The 22168-nt window shown below is 36.6% G+C and overlaps 1 non-coding gene across 1 annotated transcript; it reads right to left on the bottom strand.

The window, feature by feature from the left end:
* Window positions 1-9576: 9576 nt before the first annotated feature.
* On the bottom strand, window positions 9577-9679 carry LOC124236587 (U6 spliceosomal RNA). Its single transcript, XR_006887810.1, has one exon. It is a non-coding gene; the product is annotated as a U6 spliceosomal RNA (small nuclear RNA).
* Window positions 9680-22168: the final 12489 nt, after the last annotated feature.

Raw genomic sequence — 22168 nt, 5'->3', positions numbered from 1 at the left:
TCTGAAGTGGAGTGCACTGAACTTAACCACTAGGCCACCGGGGCTAACCTTAGAATTATATTTTTTGTGTGATCAGAGAGCCCAGCATGTGACTATCTTCCCTGGAAGGGGCCAGAGGTTGCTTCTTTTGGGACACAAGTCTTTCATGTTTCTGCACACTTTTGAGTAGAGATGTTGGCTGTTTTGGTTCCAGACTACCTTTCCAAGAATGTATTTATTTCAAAGTGCCTAAGCATATAGAGTTTGTCCCTCTAGAGTAAAGAGAGGATTTATTTGCTTGTATCACATTACACTTAGTTTGAGTTTACTAAAGTTGGAGCTCCTCACGCATGATGCAGACGTACTGTGTATGTAGTAGTGTGTGTGCAGCCTCGTTTCACCACAATGGGAGTTGCAGGGGAGTATACTAGTTTCCTAGTGCTTCATACCAAATTACTAAAAACTTATTTAGTGGCCCAAAACCACACAAATATCCTATCTCACAGTTTCTACAGGACGGAAGTTTGGGCACATCGTGGTTGAATTCTCTCACTGGGCTGCAATCAAAGTGTGGAGTGATGCTGCGGTTCTTATCCGGGGCTCAGGGTCCTCTTGCAGCCTCATTGCTTGTTGGTAGAGTTCATTTCCTTGCAACTGTAGGGAGTGAGGGTCCTGTTTTGCCGCTACCTGTGTGCCAGGGATGGCTTTCATCTCCTAGAGCCCACCCAGAGTTCCTTGCCATGTGGCCCCATAGGAAATTCACAACCTGGATGTTTTCACTGTTTCAGGCCGGTCCAGGCAAACAGGCAAAGAAAACACTCTGCTTTTAGAGGACTCCTCTGATTAGGTCAGCCCCACTGTCAAGGTAGTCTCCCTTTTGCCATATAATGTAACATAATCACAAGAGTATTATCTTAAAATGTTAACAGTTTCTACCAAGAGTCAAAGGAGAGGTTTAGACAAGGATGAGCAGAGTTGTTGGGATCATCTAAGATTGGTACCTACCACAGTGAACAGGAGGACACAAACATGAAGTCACGGAGTTTGCTGTGCAGTGAGCAATCAGGTCCTCTGTCTCTGAGAGAGGAATAGTGCAGCTTCTGCCAATATCCGTGAAACTGTATTGGTATAACTTGTTTGCTTAAAAGTAGGGCAGTATTGGGGCCGGCCCGGTGGCGCAGCGGTTAAGTTCGCACGTTCAGCTTCTCGGCGGCCCGGGGTTCGCTGGTTCGGATCCCGGGTGCGGACATGGCACTGCTTGGCAGCCATGCTGTGGTGGGCGTCCCACGTGTAAACTAGAGGAAGATGGGCACGGATGTTAGCTCAGACCCAGGCTTCCTCAGCAAAAAGAGGAGGACTGGCAGTAGTTAGCTGAGGGCTAATCTTCCTCCAAAAAACAAAACAAAACAAACAAACAAAAAAAAGTAGGGCAGTATTACACAATTCTCACTTCTTGACAATTGTCTTCAGCAAAGCAATGGAAAATGCACTGGCTGGAAGTGCCAAGCATCTTTCAGAAGCTGACTTTAGTTTCTGTTTTAGGCTAATGATGATCGTAAGAGTTGATTCTCTGAGACTGGGCAAACTGACGTCAATGGCCATGGCAGAATCCCAGAAAGGCAGAGAATAGATGGAGTGATTAACCTTCTGATGCAAGACAGGTGTAATTATCATCAGTATAGACACACAGAGCATCTCGCAGAGCCTTCATGTTGGTTTCCCGATGCGTGAAATGAGAGTGAAAATTATAGTAGAAAGGAAAAATGGAAGCCTCTGCACATGCTCTGCTGCCTCAGCCCAGACAACGCATCAGATGCATTGCTGAATCCCATTAGAAAATGCAGAGACTGGCAACCCCATCCAAAACTTCAGTGTGGGTTCCCTGTCTCATCCTCATTTAGACCACTTGTCTGGATCCTGGAAAACTAGATGGAACATGGAGAGTGATGTCAAACTAACAGAAACAACATAGTCCCCGATCAGCTGCTGTGTCAGGCAGTGTCACTGCTACATTATTAATAGGAAAATGCGTTCTTCACTACACCCATAAGTAAAGAAATCAAAACCAATTACTCTTTATGTTGGAAAGATAGCAGTATACATTCACTGCTTTATTTAGGATTATGATACCATTTCTTTTCTGTAAAACTATAGCCTTCGGGGATTTGAGTAGTCCGGAACATTCCCCAGAACATCATGTTGATGCGTTATATTGATCACATTATGCTATTGTGCAACAGGTTCTGATGAGCAGGAAGTGGTAAGGACTCTGCATGTCCTGGAAAGAAACATGCAGACCAAAGGATTGGAGATGAACCCCATGGAGAGGCTAACACCTGCTGTGTCAGTGAAGTTACTATGGATCCAGTGATCTAGGGCCTGCCAGGATTTCTGCTTTAAGGGAAGGTCATTTTGTTACACTCTTATTATAGATTGAATGCCTGTGTTTGCCCCAAATTCATGTTTTGATCCTAACGCTTAATGTGGTGGTATCAGGAGGTGGGGCCTTTGGGAGGTGATTAAGTCATAAGGTTAGAGCTATCATTAATGGGATTAGTGCCCTTATGTAAGAGATCCTAGAGAGCTCCCTCATCCCCTCCGCCACGTGAGGACCCAGCAAAAAGACAGCCATCTATAAACCAGGAAGTGGACTCTCATCTGACACTGAATCTTGGGCTTCCCAGCCTCCAGAGCTGTGAGAAACAAATTTCTATTCTTATAAGACATATAGTCAGTGGTACCTAGTTTCAGTAGCTTGAACGGGCTAAGATACTCACCAAGTCAAAGAGTTATATAAGTGAAACAGCAATCTATCATACTCCAGAAGTGGTACATTTGGGATGCGAACAAACACGCACAATTTTTCATTTCAGTTACCTCTGTTGCACCAATGCCTCCTTCTCAAATTGCACCTAGGGCCTAAAGTGGGGGAAAGGTTCTCTTCTCTAGAACCAACGCCAGAGGAAGAAAAAGAACTCAGTTTGGTTAAGAGATGGATTGATCCACTATGACGTATTAAGTTAAATTGAAGATGAACTGTTACAACACAACTCAGGTAGGGCTCGGAAGGATATTGGTGAAAGAAATCCTCCCAGGAGGAGAAATGTGAGCAGAACACTTGGTCAGTCCTCTTTTACAGAGAGTGAAATGGCCCAAATTAAGGATATTCATAGACTATTGGTGTGAGAAATGGCTTGGCTGGTTGGTCAAGGGCCTAGAGGTAACAAATTTAGACAAAAGGCAAGAAAGTTTTGGGGAAAAGCCTCTGGATAAAACTGTGTGGGCATAAAGTGGCAGGTCTTCATATTTCATACTCATGTTCATTAGAGTGTATCACCATGAAAGATGTTCCAATGCACGTATGCAATTTAATTTTTCCTGTGACTGCCAGTCAGTCTTTCTCCTTGGCTCCTTTGGTGCTGGTGCAATGACTGGTGTCATAAAGGAATGGCAGACTTACTTCATGAGAGCTCTAAAATCACTGCTGCTGACCACGAGGACTATTCTGCAAAAGGAGATGTAACAATGGACTCATCATCCTGGAATCGTGTTTTTCTACTCTAGTCGTCATCAGGCAGAGGCAACAGTTCTAACATGACAATGGTACCAGCTTAGAGAAGTTGTCCTGATGGGTTTGAGTAATATTCTTATACTTGAGAATACAATAATTTCACAGAACCAATAGCTAATAAATCATGTTGTGATACATGGAATCAAAAGATGGAAGTATGTCTGGTCTCTCTCAAAATCATTTCTAGTGAACCACTTGGAGGATTTTTGTTTCAAATTCCTGAACCCTTTGGCTTTCCTGGATCAGAGGTCCTGGGTTCTGGTACGAGTAGTGAGAGCTGATGAAAATGTTTCCACTGGGGGGCACAGGCAGATGTTGTAGCTATCACTACCATGAGATGGAACAGCAGGCAGAGTTACTTTACTTGAGGGATCATTGCCTCTGATTACCATGAGAAGCTAGGTTTGCTGCTACACTCTGGGTGCAGGGAGATGTAAATATAAATTGCATGGGACCCACGGGGTGTCACTTCATTCTTCCATGCCTGGTGATGGTGGTAAATGAGCAATTGCAACAATCAAGTCCCACAGAGAGTAAAGCAAGTAGGAGTTTTGACTTCTTGAGAATAAAGTATGTGGTCAACCAACCTAGAATTTCTGAAATACTAGCTAAGGGTGAGGACAACCTATAATTGGTGCTGAAGGAGGCAGAACATTTCAGCTTTGGAAAAAGTTGCCGCAACAAGGAATGTAGCTTGTTCCAATAACACTCCTGAATTATGTCTTTTGTAGACAGTGCAGCCTATGTCCTAGGATACTCCAAGATTTATGACAATTTTAGCTTCTTTCTGGTCTAAATAAGATTTCTTTGTTTTGGCCACTTGAACTCAAACTGAATACTAATAGAAAACTCTATGTGTAAAAGAGACTGATTCAGAAAAGTTTTTTCAAGTGAAGAGCAAACAGATGGGAATGTGACGCCAGGGAAAACCAATATTTAAGGTTTGTGTAGGGCATGAAGTCTCTGAAAAGAATGAAATTGCTGGACCAGAAGAGAGTAGGAAACCAATGATGTTGAAGGCCAGAATAAGATTTCAAGTAGGAAGAAGTGTTCAATAGTGTCCTTTGTTGTAAAGGACCAAGCGAGATAAATATAGAAATACTCTTTTTTATTTTTTAGTTTGGCAATTACTTGGTTGTTAGAGTAGATTTCTCTGATTTTAAAATTCAGTAATATGTGCTTCCCCTGCATCCATTTTGCTATTTACTCCACTGACTCTATTTTCATATGGGCAGTACTAATTTTTGTGTCCACTGTTTTCAAGTGGTTCATATTTATAATATATTTTCGTATCCTTTCTGGGAAATGTTTATGCTCATCTAAAACTTTTGGTCTTGATGTTCCATTAATCCATTAGAAAAAAATTAAAGGAGAGAAAATATAAAAGAGATATGAGCATACAAGAAAATATGTTAATATCCACATAATGAGAATCCAAAATGAAGAGAAATAAAAGTAATAAATAGAAGAGAAAAATATTTGAAGAAGTAATGATTAAGAATTTCTCATATTCAAGAAAGATGAGAAACCTTCTACTTATTCTCATCACATAGTGAAACACCACAATATTTAAAAAAAATTCACAACCAGACACAGAGTAGCAAAATTTAAGAACACAATATACATCAACTAAAGTATGCCCATTCTTTTCAACTGCACACAAAAAGACAATAGACAAAAAAATGTATTTTGTATACAAAAAAATGTATTTTTATATACCAGCAATTAACAACAAAAATAATTAAAACTATCATTTAAAATGGCATCTAAACACCTGAAATAATTGGGCATAAATTTAACAATATTTGTGAGAAATCAGGCTCCTGGTCAAAAAGATCAATGTGAGCTTTTTCAGACCAACCCAGGTAATCACCAAGCCTTTACCTGGCAGGCCTCCTGGAGGCGAGCTGCCTCGCCCACACCTGACTTGGCGCACACGCTGCGGTCTCTGGAGGGAGTTACAGTTGAGGGCTCGTGCTTCCCTGCCTGGCCGTGTCCTGATGCACATCTGCATCCCTGGTCCAGGTGACTTCCTTTGGAGGCCTCCTCGGAAGGGAAACTTAAAGACGTTTTCTCCACTCTCACTCAGTAGTCAGTACTTTTCCACTCCTACCATTCCCCCATCCATCAGCCCCGTCCCCAAATCCATAAAATTGTAGCAGTCTTTTTTTCAGGACTCTCTCAACAGTGTCACAACCCCTCCTTCTGTGCCGATCCACTGAGCGCTGTTCCACGAGGGCAGATGGAACAGGAGGCAGGCAGTGGCAGCTTCTCAGCTCTCAGACTCTTGCTTGTGCTCTGGTGGGAAGTGATTAGAGGCTTGACTGTCGCCTTTATTTTTGGCTTGTTGCTTTAATTGCCTGTTCTGACACCTGGCAGCTCAGCTCCCTCCAGCTCAGCCGAGCTCCTGTCAATATATTTAAGATTTGTACCCTGAAAACCGAAAACATTCTTGAGAGAAATTAAAGAAGAAAGAGACATAGTATGTTCAAGGTTTGAAGATATTAATACTCCTAAATTAATCTATAAATTCAAAGTAATCTCAAAATGCCAGTAAGATTTTTTTTTTTTTTTTGGTAAACCTTGACAAGTAAATTCTATGTCTAACCAGAAAAAAAAGTCTTCCAGAAGATTTGAAAACAGAGCACTGACATTTCCCAAATACCCTTCACCCAGCTTCCTATAATGTTAAATTTGTCAAAACCAAGAAATTAGTATTGGTAAAACGTTATTACCTAAACTATTGACTTTACTTGGATTTCACCAGTTTTTCTAAATTTTTTTTTTTTCTGTTCCAGGCTACAAACCAGGATACACACTGCATTTAGTTTTCATGTTCCTTACCCTCCTGCGATCTGTGACAGTGCCTGTCTTTCCTTGTTTTTCATGATCTTGACACCTTTGAGGAGTGCCTTAGTCTCTCTCTGCTCTCCTGAGAAATCAAAAGAAAACTCAATCTTTTAATCTACTATCGTCATATGTTTGTTTTACTATTTTGAGACTTTTTTCTCATAATATCTAAAAAGATTATTTGAAGTCATTTCACTAGGTTTAAAATATTTTGCCAAACATATTATCTCAAGTCTTTGTAAGATGTCCTATCTCACTTTGCCAGGAAGTTATCATTTTGGCATCTCCAGCCAAAGTACAGAATACTATGTCCTTTTCATCCTCACCATCTAATTAACCAACTGTTCAATTGCACATTGCCATTTTTCTTCCAAAGTCTCAAATTTCAACTAAAATAAGAATTAAAACAACAACCTATGCCCTTAAATCTTCTAATTTTCACAATATCTTTTGCTCAAATTCACTTTCCAAATGATTTAATTTTGAAATTAAATGTATAGATATAGATAGATACCAAAATTGTATAGTTACAAAATTATCACCTTGTTGATTTGTATAAAGTCATTGTTGAAATACTTTCTCTTCCATGGTAGTAGTCATTATTCTATTGCTGTATATTTTAGAGTGGATAGGCGCTTTTCTTGGAGTTTGCAGAGGTTTTTCGGGTATGGAAAACAATGTAAGTATTTATTCCAGTGGCATATATAAGACATGATGCACTGTTATACAATAATGCAACCACCTCGACTGGGAGAGTTTCCCTGGAGATTTTGCATATCTGGCTATAGAAGATTTAAGTTATTTTTAATACTCCATTTTATTCTACTGATTTTATTTCTAATTGTTATACTTTAAGAAAAGTATGTTCACAAGGTTGACAAAATGAGGTGAAAAACACAAGGCAAAAAAAGTGCTCAATTAAATAAATACTTTACAAAGATTGTCTTCTCTGAGGGTTGAAATCTCTAAACAAAGCTGCTAAAATGCTTCATTTGTGTTTCTGGCATTAAAACCAATACAGAATTCAAATTAAATGCTCCAATAACCAAGGCTCTAATTTATTATTTTACCTGACCGCATATTCAAGGAGTACTTGTTATATTATTATAGTTTCACCACCTCATTTTTCTGATTCATTTTGTAACCTGTATACATACTGACATAAAAGCAAACCAGCATATTAGGAAAAACATTCTTTATTCGTGCTATTTTGATTTAATTTAAATATGAATCTCATAATGCAGAAATTGCTTTTTTCAGTTGACCAAAGTGGGGCCCCCACATCTTTTCAAAGAGTATTCTTATTACATTTACTTTCGTAGATTAGTAATTTTATTCACCTCTTATATGTCGTACTGGTCATACTAAACATGAAAAAGAGAGTATCAAATAGGATTTATTTTAGCTCACTCTAGCCAGGGCCGATGGCAATGTATGTTGTCTGTTCAATTAGTAAATTCTGAGTTCTCAAAATATTTAAGTAAACATAAATGTTTACAATTTGTTCTGGTATCTTGAATACAAACTCTCCTTCAATCCTTTTACATTGAAAATTACTAAGTAGCCACCTTACTTTATTTATTAATCAGTTCTTAGAGAAAGTATTGTGAGTCCACAATTTTAGGTGTTGTAAAGATGGACATTGCTGTTTACAAATATTTAAATACATAAAATTTAAATGAAAAGACAAAAGATGCTGCTATGTGCAATTTGCTTTAAGTGGATCATACATACAATGCCCAATGTTTAGATTTTTATGGAAAATTTATTTTAAGGTACAATTTTATTTATTCAATAATTGTCCCATGCTTTGGCTGATGTTTATTGATCTTCTTAGTATGCAAGTCTATTGTATTTATTAGATCTCTCAGAAAATTTAATTTCTAAAATTCCCTCTTGCTCATATTTTTGTAGGAAATTTAAATCCGTTCTATGCAGACAATTCAATATACGACTATTTATAGCATGTTTGCAAACTCAATTTGATTATTAATATAAAATTCTAGATTCCTAATCATATATAAAAAGACAAAGCATATCTAATATAAATTTGTAACATATAAGTAAATATATAAGAAATATATATATTTCATGTATCTTACATTCTATGCTTAAACACAATTGTTAACATAGGTTTCAAACTTCCAGACACGTAACCACCCATAAGCTGTATTTCTTTCTGCAATGCTTTCTCTTCTTCATTGATACTAACACTATATATTTTTTCCATTAGTGAGAATATACCTATATTCATTTTCTTAGTAGATTTTCTCCCTATTTTAATTTAAAGAAAATTTTACAAAATAGAAAGATGTCATTTATCATTGTTCTGTGATTTTTCTCTTATGAAAATACATAGATATGAAATAGAATCATTTTATGCTTTATATGACCAGTTTAAAATAACACCCATTTCGATCAATTTTTAAACAATAAGTGAAATTGTTTTCCCCACAAAGAATTAGGCAGTGATTCTCTAAAATAAAAACAATTTTTGCTAAACTTCTGTCATGTTAATCACTAGTGTCAGGTTTTATCTCTCCCCTTTTTATGTCATTGTTTCAATTTGCCACGTTACTTAGTCTTTCTAGAAAAATCAGTTTTTGCCTTGGTAATGACGTCAAAACCAATATATCATTTATTTGAAGTAGATTTTTTATTTATTTACTTCCCATTTCCCTCCTCTGTGAATTATTCTTTTTCTCATCTCTTCTTTGAATTAGACATTGTGATAATAATACGATAACGAATATTGTTTGCATTAGTTTGCCAGGGCGACTATAACGAAATACCGCAGACCGAATGGCTGAAACAACAGAACTTTGTTTTCTCACGGTGCAGGAGGCTAGAAGTCCAACATCAAGGCGTCAGCTGGCTCGATGTCTTCTGAGGTCTCTCTCCTTGGCTTGGAGAGGGCTGCTTTCCCAAAGATTTCACCCGTGTGAGCAAGTAGCTGCGGGCTTAGTCTGCTTAGCCTGCTGTAACAAAACATCACTGACCGGCTGGCTTAAACGACAGAAATTTATTCTGTCACAGTTTGGAAGGCTAGAAAGTCCCAGATCATGGGGCTAGCTCCTGGGAGCCTGTTGAGAGTTCTCCCCTTTGGTCGCAGGCAGTTCTCTCCTTGTTGTGTCCTCACATGTTGGAGAGAGAGCAAATTCTCTGGTATCTCTTCCTTTTTCTTTGAATGCTTCATGAATTTGCCTGTTGTCCTTGCACAGGGACCATGCTAATCTCTGTATTTTCACATTTTAGTGTGTGTGCTACCTAAGGGAGCGCTGGTGTCTCTTTTTATAAGAGCACTAAACCCATTGGACGTGGACTCCACCCTCATGACCGCATCTAACTCTATCTCTCAAAGGCCCCATCCTCAAAGACCGTCACGTTTGAGGTTACCGCATCAACATAAGCATTTTAGAGGACACAAACATTCAATTATAACAACTAGTTTCTCTCTTTGTGTCCAAGTTTACTCTGCTTGTAAGAACACTACTCAGATCAGATTAGGGCCCACTTTAACTGCTTCATTTTAATTCACTAACCTCTTTAAAGGGCTTATCTCCATATACAGTCTTATTCTGAAGTACTGGGCTAGGGCTTCAACATATGAATTTTAAAGTGACACAATTGAGCAGATAGCATTGTTTTAGTAGTTTTCTTAGAAACTGCCATTATAAAAGCCATGACAGTGGTTTGAAATAGATATCATGTTTAATAGTTACCCTTCCTTTACTTACGTTTTCTTAAAATATAGAAAGTTCTTAAAGAAACATTTGTAACTTAATTCTTTTTTTCTCCCATTCCCACCAATAGTGCAGAAGTGTTCTCTTTTCTCCACATCCTCACCAACATTTGTTATTTGACTTTTTTATAACAGCCATTCTAACAGGTGGTGAGGTGATATCTCATCGTGATTTTGATTTGCATTTCCCTGATGATTAATGATGTTGACTACCTTTTCATGTTATTATTGGCCATGTGAATGTCTTTTTTGGAAAAATGTCTATTCAGATCTTCTGCCCAATTTTTAATGGGATTGTTTGTCTTCTATTGTGTTTTATGAGTTCTATATATATTTTAGATATCAACTTCTATCACATATATGATTTGCAAATATTTTTCCCATTCTATAAGTTGTGTTTTCATCTTATTGATGGTTTCTTTTGTTGTACAGGAAATGTTTGATGTAGCCCACTTGTTGATTTTTGCTTTTATTGCCTTAGCTTTTGGTGTCAAATCCAAAAACTTATTGCCAAGACCCATCAAGGAGCTTATCCTATATGTTTTCTTCTAAGAGTTTTATGGTTGTTGGCCTATGTTCAAGTCTTTAATCCATTTTTAGTTGATTTTTGGCTAGGTTGTAAGATAGTGGTCTAGTCTCATGTCTTTGCATGTGGCTGTCCAGTTATCCCAATACAATTTATTGAAGAGACTGTCCTTTTCCCATTGTATATTCATGGCTCCTTTGTTGTAATTAATTAACCATATATATGTGGGTTTATCTGGGCTCTCTATTCTGTTCCATCAATCTGTGTCTGTTTTTACATCAGTACCATACTTTTTGATTACTATAGTTTTGCAATATAGTTTGAAATCAGGAAGTATATGCCTCTGGCGTTGTTTTTCTTCTTTCAAGAGTGCTTTGGCTATTTGGGTCTTTAGTAGTTTCATCCAAATTTTAGGATTGTTTTTTCTTTTTTTGTGAAAAATACCATTGGACTTTTGATGGTGATGGCATTGGGTAGAATGGGCATTTTAACAGCATTAATTCTTCTAATCCATGAGCACAGAATATCTTTCCACTTACTTGTGTCTTCTTCAGTGTCTTTCATCAGTGTCTTATAGTTTCCAGTGTACAGATCTTTCACCTCTTAGTCAAATTTCTCCCTAAGTGTTTTATTCTTTTTGATGCAATTGTAAATAGGATTGTTTTCTTAATTTCTCCTTCTGATAGTTTAGAAATGCAACAGATTTTGTATATTGATTTTCTATCCTGCATCTTTACTAAATTATTATTTTTAATAGTTTTTTGGTGGCGTCTTTAGGGTTTTCTATATATAACATCGTGCCATCTGCAAATAGAGACAGCTTTGCTTCACTTCTTCCTTTCCAGTTTGTATGCCTTTTATTTCTTTTTCTTGCCTAATTGCTTTGGTTAGGACTTTCGGTACTATATTGAATAAAAATGGTGAGGGGGGCATCTTTGTCTTATTTCTGATTTTATGGGAAAAGCTTTTAGTTTTCACCTTTGAACAGGATGTCAGCTGTGGGCTTGTCATATATGGCCTTTATTACATTGAGGTACATTCTATCTATATTCATTTTGTTGAGAGTTGTGATCATAAATGGATACTGAATTTTGTCAAATGCTTTTTCTGCAACGATTGAGATGATCATGACTTTTATCCTTTGTTTCGTTAATGTGGTGTATACCATTGATCGATTTGTGGATGTTGAACCATTCCTGCACACCAGAGATAAATCTCACTCAATCATAGTGTATGATCCTTTTAATGTATTGCTGTGGTGTGTTAATATTGTTGAGGATTTTTGCATCTATGTTCTTCAGGGATATTGGCCTGTAATTTCCTTTTCTTGCAGGGTCCTTGTCAGGTTTTGTTACCAGGGTAATTCTGGCCTCATAAATGAGTTTTGAAGTATTCTCTCCTCTTCTATGTTTTGAAATATTGGTGTTAGTTTGTTAAATGTTTGATAGAGTTCCTCAGTGAAGCCATATATTCCTGGACTTTTCTTTGTTTGGAGGTTTTTGATTACTGATTCAATCTCCTTACTAGTAATTGGTCTGTTCAGATTTCCTCTTTCTTCATGATTCAGTCTTGGTAGGTTGCATGTTTCTTGGAATTTACCCATTTCTTCTAGATTGTCCAATTTGTTGCCATGTAATTCTTCATAGTAGTCTCTTATGATCTTTTGTATTTCTTTGGTATCATTTGTAACATCACCTCTTTCATTTCTGGTTTTATCTGAGTCTTCTCTCTTTTTTTCTTGGTGAGTCTAGCTAGAAGCTTGTTTATTTTGTTTATCTCTTCAAAAAACTAGCTATTAGATTCATTGATCTTTTCTATTGCCTTTTTAGTCTCTATTTCATTTAGTTTTACTCTGATTTTTGATGTTTCCTTCCATTTAATAACTTTCGATTTAGTTTGTTCTTCTTTTTCTAGTTCCTTGAGGTGTAAAGTTAGGTTGTTTATTTGAGATCTTTCTTATTTCTTAACATAGGTATTTATTACTGTGAACATCCCTCTTAGAACTACTTTGGCTGCATCTAACATATTTTGGTACATTGTAGTTCCATTTTCATCTCAAAAATTTTTTTTTTATTTATTCTTGACCTGTTGGTTGTTCAGTAGCAAGTTGCTTAATCTCCACATATTTGTGAATTTTTCAGTTTTCTTCTTGTAATTGATTTCTAGTTTTAACCCACTGTTTATGACTTTGAATATGAAGGAAGACGGCTTTGAGGCAAGAAATATGGGAAACCTCTAAAGGCTGGGAATAACCTTTAGCTGACAACTAGAAACTAAACAGCAATGTAGGTACTATACCTGCAAGAAACTGAATTCTGACAACAACTTTAATAAACAGGAAACAAATATTCCCCTAGAGTCTCCAGAAAAAAATGTGACTCTATTCATACCTTGATTTTCCCATGGAGACCCATGTGAGACTTCTAACATACAGAGCTGCAAGACAATAAGTTTATCTTGTTTTAAGCCACTAAATTTGTATTAATTTGTCTTCCCACAGACAGAGAAATCTAATTCAAACTCAGCCACAACACTCTGGTCTGAGCTGGAAGATAAAATGGACCCCATTTGGTCTTGTTCAATTTCCCTCTTCTACCAATGTAGGAATGCTTTCACTTAATCCAGGTTAACCAATTGATCAGATGTGTCAAGTATTGCCCAATCTCAGCCCTGGACATAGCTTAGAATACCACTATGCTCTTTCCTGTGTATCAGCATTCTATAATGAACAGTGGAGCCTCAGCTTTGTTACTCATTTTCTAATTACAAGTTCTAGCCTTCATGGAAAATTCTAAAGATTTTACTTATTGACAATGACAACAAAAGTCCTTATAGCTTATGTTGTTTACTGTCTTCTAGGCTAACATTTACTAGTAACCATAATTTAGTTTTGCTCAACACATACACAGGTTAAACAGATTAAGCATTCTTTAACACCAGGAACTTATGGAAGATTAAAGAGGCTTAGTGTGAGTTAAATGTTAGTTTTTGTGTCTATTTTCAAGAAGAGAAAACATAAAATAACTATCGTCAGCATAGAGAATTACTTTGCTTCCTAATCCCCAAGGCAATTTATATGAATATATTTATTTATAATATATCGTGTATATCCTTACTCAACTGCATTCCATTACCATTAAGTCATTTGATTATTCTAAATTGGCCATGATTCATGTAAAAAGTGATCATTAGTTTCTAAAGACACCAGTTGTAAAAGAATTCATAAAGATGTTCTCAAAATTGTGACATTTCTAATTAGATCAGCAATTGATCAAATTTATTCCTTCATAGACTCTGAGTTGTATTCAAATCTTTTATACAGTCTGAATTGTATTCAAATTTTTATATGTTATGTGTTAGGAGCCAGCCCTGGTGGTCTAGCAGCTCAGATTCGGTGCTCTAACCACTATGGCCTGGGTTTGTTTCTGGATCAGGGGACCACACCACTCATCTGTTGTTTGTCATACTGTGGTGACTGTGTGTTGCTGTGTTACTAAAAGTTATGCCACCAGTATTTCAAATACCAACAGGGTCCCCCATGGTGGACAGGTTTCAGTAGAGCTTCCAGACTAAGACAGACTAGGAAGAAGCACCTGGCCACTCACTTCAGAAAAAATTGGCCGTGAAAACCCTATGAACATCAGTGGAGCATTATCTGATAAAGCACCGGAAGGTGAGGGGATGGTGCAAAAAGACCAGGCAGGGTTCTGCTCTGCTTCACACAGGATCGCCACAACTTGGAGTCTACCCAACAACACTAACAACAAATGTGTTAGGTAGTAAACACTTTGAATTTATGTAGTATAAAGAACATGGGGAGCTGTGTCTGGTTTCCCCTTGTTATTCATAGTAAACTGTGAGAGGAGAGAAATAAGTTGAAGGAATTGTTAAGCAAAAATGAACCAGAATTTGAAGTCCTAGAAAATTCTCAGCCTATGCATGTTGCAAAAAATAAGAAAGCATGCTCTGGAAAGAATACCAAAGGTATGGCTGGAAAATCATTTGATAAAGAGATCGTGGTTGGGACTCATGATATCCCAGCCATCTCAGCAGAGGCCAGGATTCATGGGGCCTAAAAGTCAAGGGTATTTATCCAAAGAACTTGAAAATGCAAAGGCATAAAGATACTTACACCCTTATGTTCATTGCAGCATTATACACAATAGCCAAGACTTGGAAGCAACCTAGGTGCCCATCAAAGGATGAATGGATAAAGAAGATGTGGTATTTATACACGATGGAATACTCCTCAGCCATAAGAAAGGATAAAATCCAGATATTTGTGACAACATGGATGGACCTTGAGTGTATTATGCTGAGTGAAATAAGTCAGAGGGAGAAAGTCAAATACCATATGATCTCATTCATAAGTAGAAGATAAAAACAACAACAAACACATAGCATTGGAGATTGGACTGGTGGTTACCATAGGGGAAGCGGGGAGAAGAGAGGGTAAAAGGGGTGATTAGGCTCACATGTGAGGGGATGGCCTATAATTAGTTTTTGGGTGGTGAACATGATGTAATCTACACAGAATTCAAAATATATTATGATGTACATCCGAAAGCTATATAATGTTATAATCCAATGTTCGTGCAATTAAAAAAAATAAATACATGAAAAATAAATAAATTAAATAAATAAATAAGAAAGAATCAAAGGGTGGAAATGAGAGTGGCACCATGCACTATTACCTCTCATAACAGCAAAATTTCACTGTTACCCACTAGCAAAACTTTGCTTTCTGACCCTGGTCCTTATGCTCTGCTGGCCTAGAGGATATAGTTCCAATGAGAGGAATGCCTCCCCCGGAAGATATGAATCAACAATGAGTCAATTGAACTTGAAGTTAAGGCTGCCACCTTGGCCACTTTGGGATCCTCGTGCCTCTAAATCAACAAAGAAATGAGTCACTGTGCCAGGTGGTGTGATTGCTCCTGACTACCAAGGAGAAATTGGACTGCTACTCCACAACAGAAGAAGGAAGAGTGTGTCTGGAACATAGGAGATCATCAAGGACATCTGTTAGTATTACCACACCTTGTGATTAAAGTCAATGGATAACAATGACAACCCAATCCAGGCAGGACTACTAATGGCCCAGATCCTTCAGGAATTTGAGTCACTCCATTAGGTAAAGAATTATAACCAGCAGAGGTTCTTGCTGAAGGCAAAGATGATGTGAAATGAATAGAGGAAGCAGATAGTTATAAATACCAGCTATGATCACGTGACCAGTTACTGAAACAAAGACTTTAATTGTCATAAGTATTTACTCTTTATTTTGCTATGGATAAGTTTGTGTGTATCAGTCCATCTCTATCTATCTAAACAGGATATTTAGTATACATACACACACACACACACACAAAGGATATTAAGCAAATATCTTGTTTTTCTCCCTCTCTTATTCTCTCATCATGTAACATAAGATATGTCGACTTTATAGTATTTAAGTATTATTAGCTTTACATCATAGTATGAAGCACAGGATATTAAGGAGAAGAGTAAACATCATCCAAGGCCCTTGCATCTCTTCTGGGAAAAGAGTTAGTATATTTTTGGTTTTATACAGGAGGGTCGTATCATGTTAGGCAAAAGTGTGACCCTGTTATTGCTTTTATTTGGAGGTTAAGGATGGTTTCAGGAGTTGCCTATGGGTGCCAAATTGACAAAGGGTGGACTTGTGATGGTTAATTTTACGTGTCGGCTTATCTGGAGCATAGTGTCCAGATGTTTGGTCAAACCTTTTTCTAGATGTTTCTGTTAGGGTGTTTTTGGCTGAGATGTACATTTAAATTGGTGGGCTTTGATTACAGCAGACTGACCTCTATAATGTATGTGGACCTCATCTAATTAGCCGAAGGCCTGAGGAGAACAAAAGGTTAGCCTACTCCAACCAAGGGAGGGTTCTGCTTAGGCTGGCTTCAGACTTCTTCCGCATCATCCAGTGCCCCTGGCTCTCCAGCAGACTGCCTTTGGATCGTAACCACAACAATTTCCAGTTTCCAGCCTCCCAGCCAACCCCATCAGATTTTGAACTCATCAAGCCTCCAAAATCATGGAAGCTAATTCCTTACACAACTTATTGATTCTATTTCTCTAAAGAACCCTGACTAATACAGAAGTTGAATTAAATTATGTAGTAATAAATAAGTACATCAGCTACTCAAAATTTGACCTATCAAGAAATTTATAACAAAATTTTTAAAAATTTTCCATCAGTCAATATTTTGTAACATGCAAAATGATTATAAATGACTTGTAGGCTAATGACTTTCACAAACTATTTTATAATCAAATTTTATAAATCTTATAAAGCAAATTAATCAGATAAACACTACTAACAGTGTAAAATTATTTCAAATGTAGTAAAAGGTTTTTGGTATAGATTAAGGAGTGTTGAGACATATAATTTTCAAATTTTGAATTTCTGCATCTTCAAAATATTTGATTTTGATCTCTTCTTATTGTTTTTAAAAATGATTTAGGTTGATTTAACTCCTCATAGAAGGCAATGTTTACTTATCTATGATTCTAGAAAACTGTATCTTAATAACATATGTTGAATTAATTGTGTATGCATTTTATAAAAAAGTGGAATATAGTTTTAGAGCCTCAGATTTGTTTATTACGGTTTGATATTCATTTGAAACAATCATTGCAATAGTGTGTGTTGGCATTGATTGAGTTTGTTCTGAAAGTTTGTAAACATCAGTGATAACTATTGAAAAAAAAATCCCATGGCTCTTTTATTCCAATTTAAATTTCAGCAATGGACTAATTTGAATTCAGACTAGGAACAGTGGCAGCCTGCCAAAGCTATGCAAGTTTTTAAAAATCTTTTTTGCTGTTGTTTCATTTTATACAGAATACAGACGTACTAGGAATAAGTCAGCATGTACACAGACGCAATATTTCCACATGACATTTCAAGATAATGCTCCCAAGGCCAAAAAAAATGAGGGGCACATCTGAGTCTCCTTTTTATTATAAAAATCTAATTAGATGTGTATCAAACTACTCTATTGTCTAACTTAATTAACTAGTTAGTTCTGTGTGTATCTTGTACTTCTCAAAACTATATTTCTCAGATCTTCTGATTTGTTTTTTAAAACACAGAATTCCAGAATTTTAAGTTGAAATAAAAGATAGAGAGGACTTGAATAAACATTTAGGGTCACCCAACTAGTTCATGTAAGTTTTACGGTATGGTGACAATTCTTCTCAAAAAAGGCAAGAGAGACAACCTCTTTTCTTGGGAGGATGGATGGAAAAGAAAAGACGTCAGAGGCACTTAAAACAATCCAATACCCCTCACCTCCCTTATTTCTCCCCAGAATTCTTAGCACACACACACATACACACACACACATAGAAATAACTTCAGCACAAATTAAATTATGGCAAGAATTCCAGTTTCAAAGTCAACATCTTAGTTTCATAATTGTTACCAGTGTAAACAGTAATTTAAATCTTTAAACAAATTAAAGCCATTAAAGGGATGTTCAATGTAAGAGGGGCTGGGTACAGGAATTATTGAGGAAACTGAAGGAAAACATACAGTAATCTTTAAACTCTACCACATGTCCTAGAAGCAGTGAAAGAGTGAATCCTTCTATTTGTTACTACGCTTAATACCAACATAGTATCAATTAAGTTGAATAGATATTTTATAGTCAATTATTTCTATCTCAGAACAAACATTAAGGCTAATCTATTCTAAGTTTATTACACAAAATCAAAGATGTCCATGTCTTCTATATGCTATGCTGTTTGTGGAAATTACCTACCTGGAACAAATATCTCAACTAATGCTCACTTTTAACATTAAGCCTTTCAAAGTCTAACAATATGATACTTAGAACTATTTTAAGCAGCCCTAGTTGATGTTAAAGCTTTTGGGCACCGAAGTCTCAGATTAATTTCTAGCCTTTAACAAGTCTTTTCCACCAGTTCCCATTGATTTCAACATAGTACATTACTTTTCACATCCCTTGTGGTTTCCTGTAGTTTCACAACGCTGCCTCTCACTAGATGCTGAACCCAGCCTCCAGAGCTGTGAGACGTCAATTTCTGTTGTTTATAAGCCACACAGTGTACGGTATTTTGTTACAGCAGCCCAAAATGACTAAGACAATATTCGTATTTTGTTTTAGGTTTTACTTTATGGGATTTATTTCAATATAGTGAATCAATGTAAACTAAAATCATAAAGCCCTTTGGAATGCTTTTCCTGTTTTTTTGCATCTCTTGTGTGTTATGGAATTGGATAAAACCTTGTCTTCATTTTTCCATTGTTTTGAAAACATTATTTATAAAGAATCTATGGATGTTTCTTTTCAAGCTGATGTTTTTAGACACTCACTCACATAAATGCATCTATCATAGGCCACCAGGTGTTCTCTCTCTAAATCTTTTGAAACTGCTGTGTTGGAAGACCTATGGGAGTAGATATTTATTTGTCCTAAAAGGAGCCTTTCTGCAAACACAAAACTGCCATTAACCTGAATAACCAAAGAGCATTGCTGTCGTTTCTCAGAACTGTAGCTGGAAAAACATTTAATTAATTCACTTTCAGAAAGGCATTTCTGAAATGTCAGTACCTGAGCATTTATTTCTTAAAAGACTAAAAAATAAATATTGTTTGCCATAATATTTTTTTATGGCAGTGACTCCAGCTTCCAAGATAGCCTAAGAATGAATAACCTATTAAAGAAAATGTCTCCATTTCTTCCAGGAAGGCTAAGAATACTTTTGAAACCCAAAACTCCTACTTCACACTCCAGTTTTCCAAGAATAAAGTGTTTTTTATTGTGTTCTAATAGGCACATGGATTTTTTTTTTCTGAATAGCTTTTTGGAAATGTCTTGAGAAAAGAAGAACTATAAAGCTTTAAGGAACACTTTATCATCGAAGATGTAGCCCATTGTGCCCAGATGCGTTGTTACAATAGATACATCAAGCATGTGCACTATATGCAAGGAAGGAAAGAAGTCAAGTTTTAAAATTACTGGAGTGAAGGGATATAACTGTTGCCTTCACATGCAGCTTATTTTACGTCAAACATAGGGGAAATTTGGGGAAATATGCTTAAGGACATCCTGTCCATCTGACTATTTATTTTCCTTTAATAATTAAAAAATAAGCAGAAAATGTCATGGACAGAAATATAAAATTACAAACACAGAGTTAAACCGATTGTTCAGTAAGGAGTACCATGGATGACATTGAAGGAAAATTCTAATAAAATATCTTCAATTTTTTTTGGTTTTTTCTAAATATCTTTTTTTTTTTTGCTGAGAAAGATTGGCCCTGAACTAAATCTGTTGCTAATCTTCCTCTTCTTTTGCTTGAGTAAGATTAGCCCTGAACTAACATCTGTGCCAGTCTTTCTCTATTTTATATGTGAGTCACCACCACAGCATGGCTGATGAGGTGTGGGTCCATGCCTCGGAACCAAACCTGCAAATCTGGGCCACCGAAGCAGAGCATGCCAGACTTAATCACTGTTCCACAGGGCTGGCCCCTGCTAAATGTCTTATTGTCTTTCCTATTTTTCACTTGTCTTTATCAATCCTTACTGAGGGGAATGCAGGTAAAAAAAATGAAGTTCTTCACATTTGTTGTTCATACATGTCATCATGTGATTCTAACTGCACTCTATGTCTGGAATTTCAATGAATTACTCTCCTAGAAGAATTATGTTTTCACCACTATTTAATAAGAATTGTTTTCTAATTTTGAATCCATTCAGTATTCATTAATTCCTTCCTTAATCACTCAAATATATATGAGTTCAGCCTTTACTATGTATGGTTTCCTTGTCTCAATCACAGGCTATGAATGACTTGAAATCAATGGTCTTATTATTCTAAAACAAAAATTAGGGAGTATATCATGTCATTATAATTAGTAATTTCAGTATTACATAAAAGTAAAAGAAAAATAAAGAGAAAATAAGAAAATAATTCCTGGGGCCAGCCCCATGGCAGAGTGGTTGGATGAGCGTTCTTCGCTTCAGTGGCCCAGGGTGTTGCTGGTTCGGATCCTGGGTATGGACGTGGCACCACTCATTGGGCCATGCTGAGGTGGCGTCCCACATAGCACAACTAGAAGGACTCACAACTAAAAATACACAACTATGTACCTGGGGGCTTGAGGAAGAAAAAGAAAAATAAAATCTTTAAAAACAAAAAAAGAAAAGAATTCCTAAACAACCACACCACCACCACCACAACCAACTAGAACAACAGCAAAAAGAAGTACTTGATCTCTATTTTATTTGGGAGACCATTTGATTTTAGTGCCTGGCTCTAGTAATATTCTTCTCTTGTTATCTGAGCACAGAATGCGATGTTTTGATTAGCGTACTAGTTGCTTCAGGTATACAAATAACATACGCTAAGGTGAGAATAAGTTTAATGTATTAATTCCATTTGTTCCATAGTGATAAGTTAACTGAAATTATGTTAATCCTCAGAAAGCCCTGCTTTCTGTTAATTATTAGAAACATAAAGAATTATATTGAAGATCAGATAATGTTAATTATCAGAAGATTGTAATATGTCACAAAGTCCTAGCCGTGCTTCCTTCTCAACCTCTATCAATGTGTCCTTTTCTATTCCCATCACCACCATTTTCTATCCAATTATTAATTCACACTCAGAAGTACATCATAGCAATACCCTCAAACTTAGTGCTTGGTCTCGAAAGTTATTTTTTATTCAAATTCCAGAAAGAACAGTATTCTCAAAAAACTGCTTTGATCGTGTCCTATTATTGTTTGGATATTCCACAAACATAAAATTAAAACTACTCAGGCTGGCATTAAAAACCCTCTAAAAATGGGACTGAGCTAAGGAATGGCGATTCGGGTTGTTTTCAATTATTCCACAAGAACAATTAGAATATCCAGACAATGTTTAATAAACTTTTATTTTTAAATAAAGTTAGATTTACAAAAAAGTGTAAAAGAAAGGACAGAGAGCTTCCGTATAACCTCTGTCTTACTCCATCTGAGCTGCTGTAACAAAACACCATAGACTGGGTACCTTATTAACAGCAAAATTTATTTTTCACAGCTCTCGAGGCTGTGAAAGTCCAAGATCATGGTGCTGGCAGATTCCTCTCTTTTGATTCTTCTCTTCTTCTCAATTCCATTTGGTTCTTTCTTACAGTTTCCGTATCTTTCCTGAAATTACTACCTGTTCTCGTATGTTTGATTAGAGCCTTTAACATAATAATCATAGCAATTTCAAATTCTCTGCCTGGTAGTTCTGATATTTGTGTGACATGTGTGTTTCGTTCTCCTAACTGATTTGTTTCTTCAGAGTGTTTTTTCTTGACTTTTGCACGCTCACTAATTGTTTGTTGAAAGTTGGACATATTGTATCAGACAGTAGACAACAAGGGACATTTTCTTAATGTTTGGAGAACAGCGCCATTTCCTCCTCGTTGGCCTTAGTATGCGGATCTGTGTGAACCTTATTCAGGAATC

The sequence above is a fragment of the Equus quagga genome, chromosome 2, assembly GCF_021613505.1.
Source record: "Equus quagga isolate Etosha38 chromosome 2, UCLA_HA_Equagga_1.0, whole genome shotgun sequence".
In the NCBI taxonomy this organism is placed as follows: Eukaryota; Metazoa; Chordata; class Mammalia; order Perissodactyla; family Equidae; genus Equus; species Equus quagga.
The sequence above is the reverse complement of the archived record's forward strand: the minus strand, read 5'-3'. Positions and strand labels throughout refer to the sequence as shown.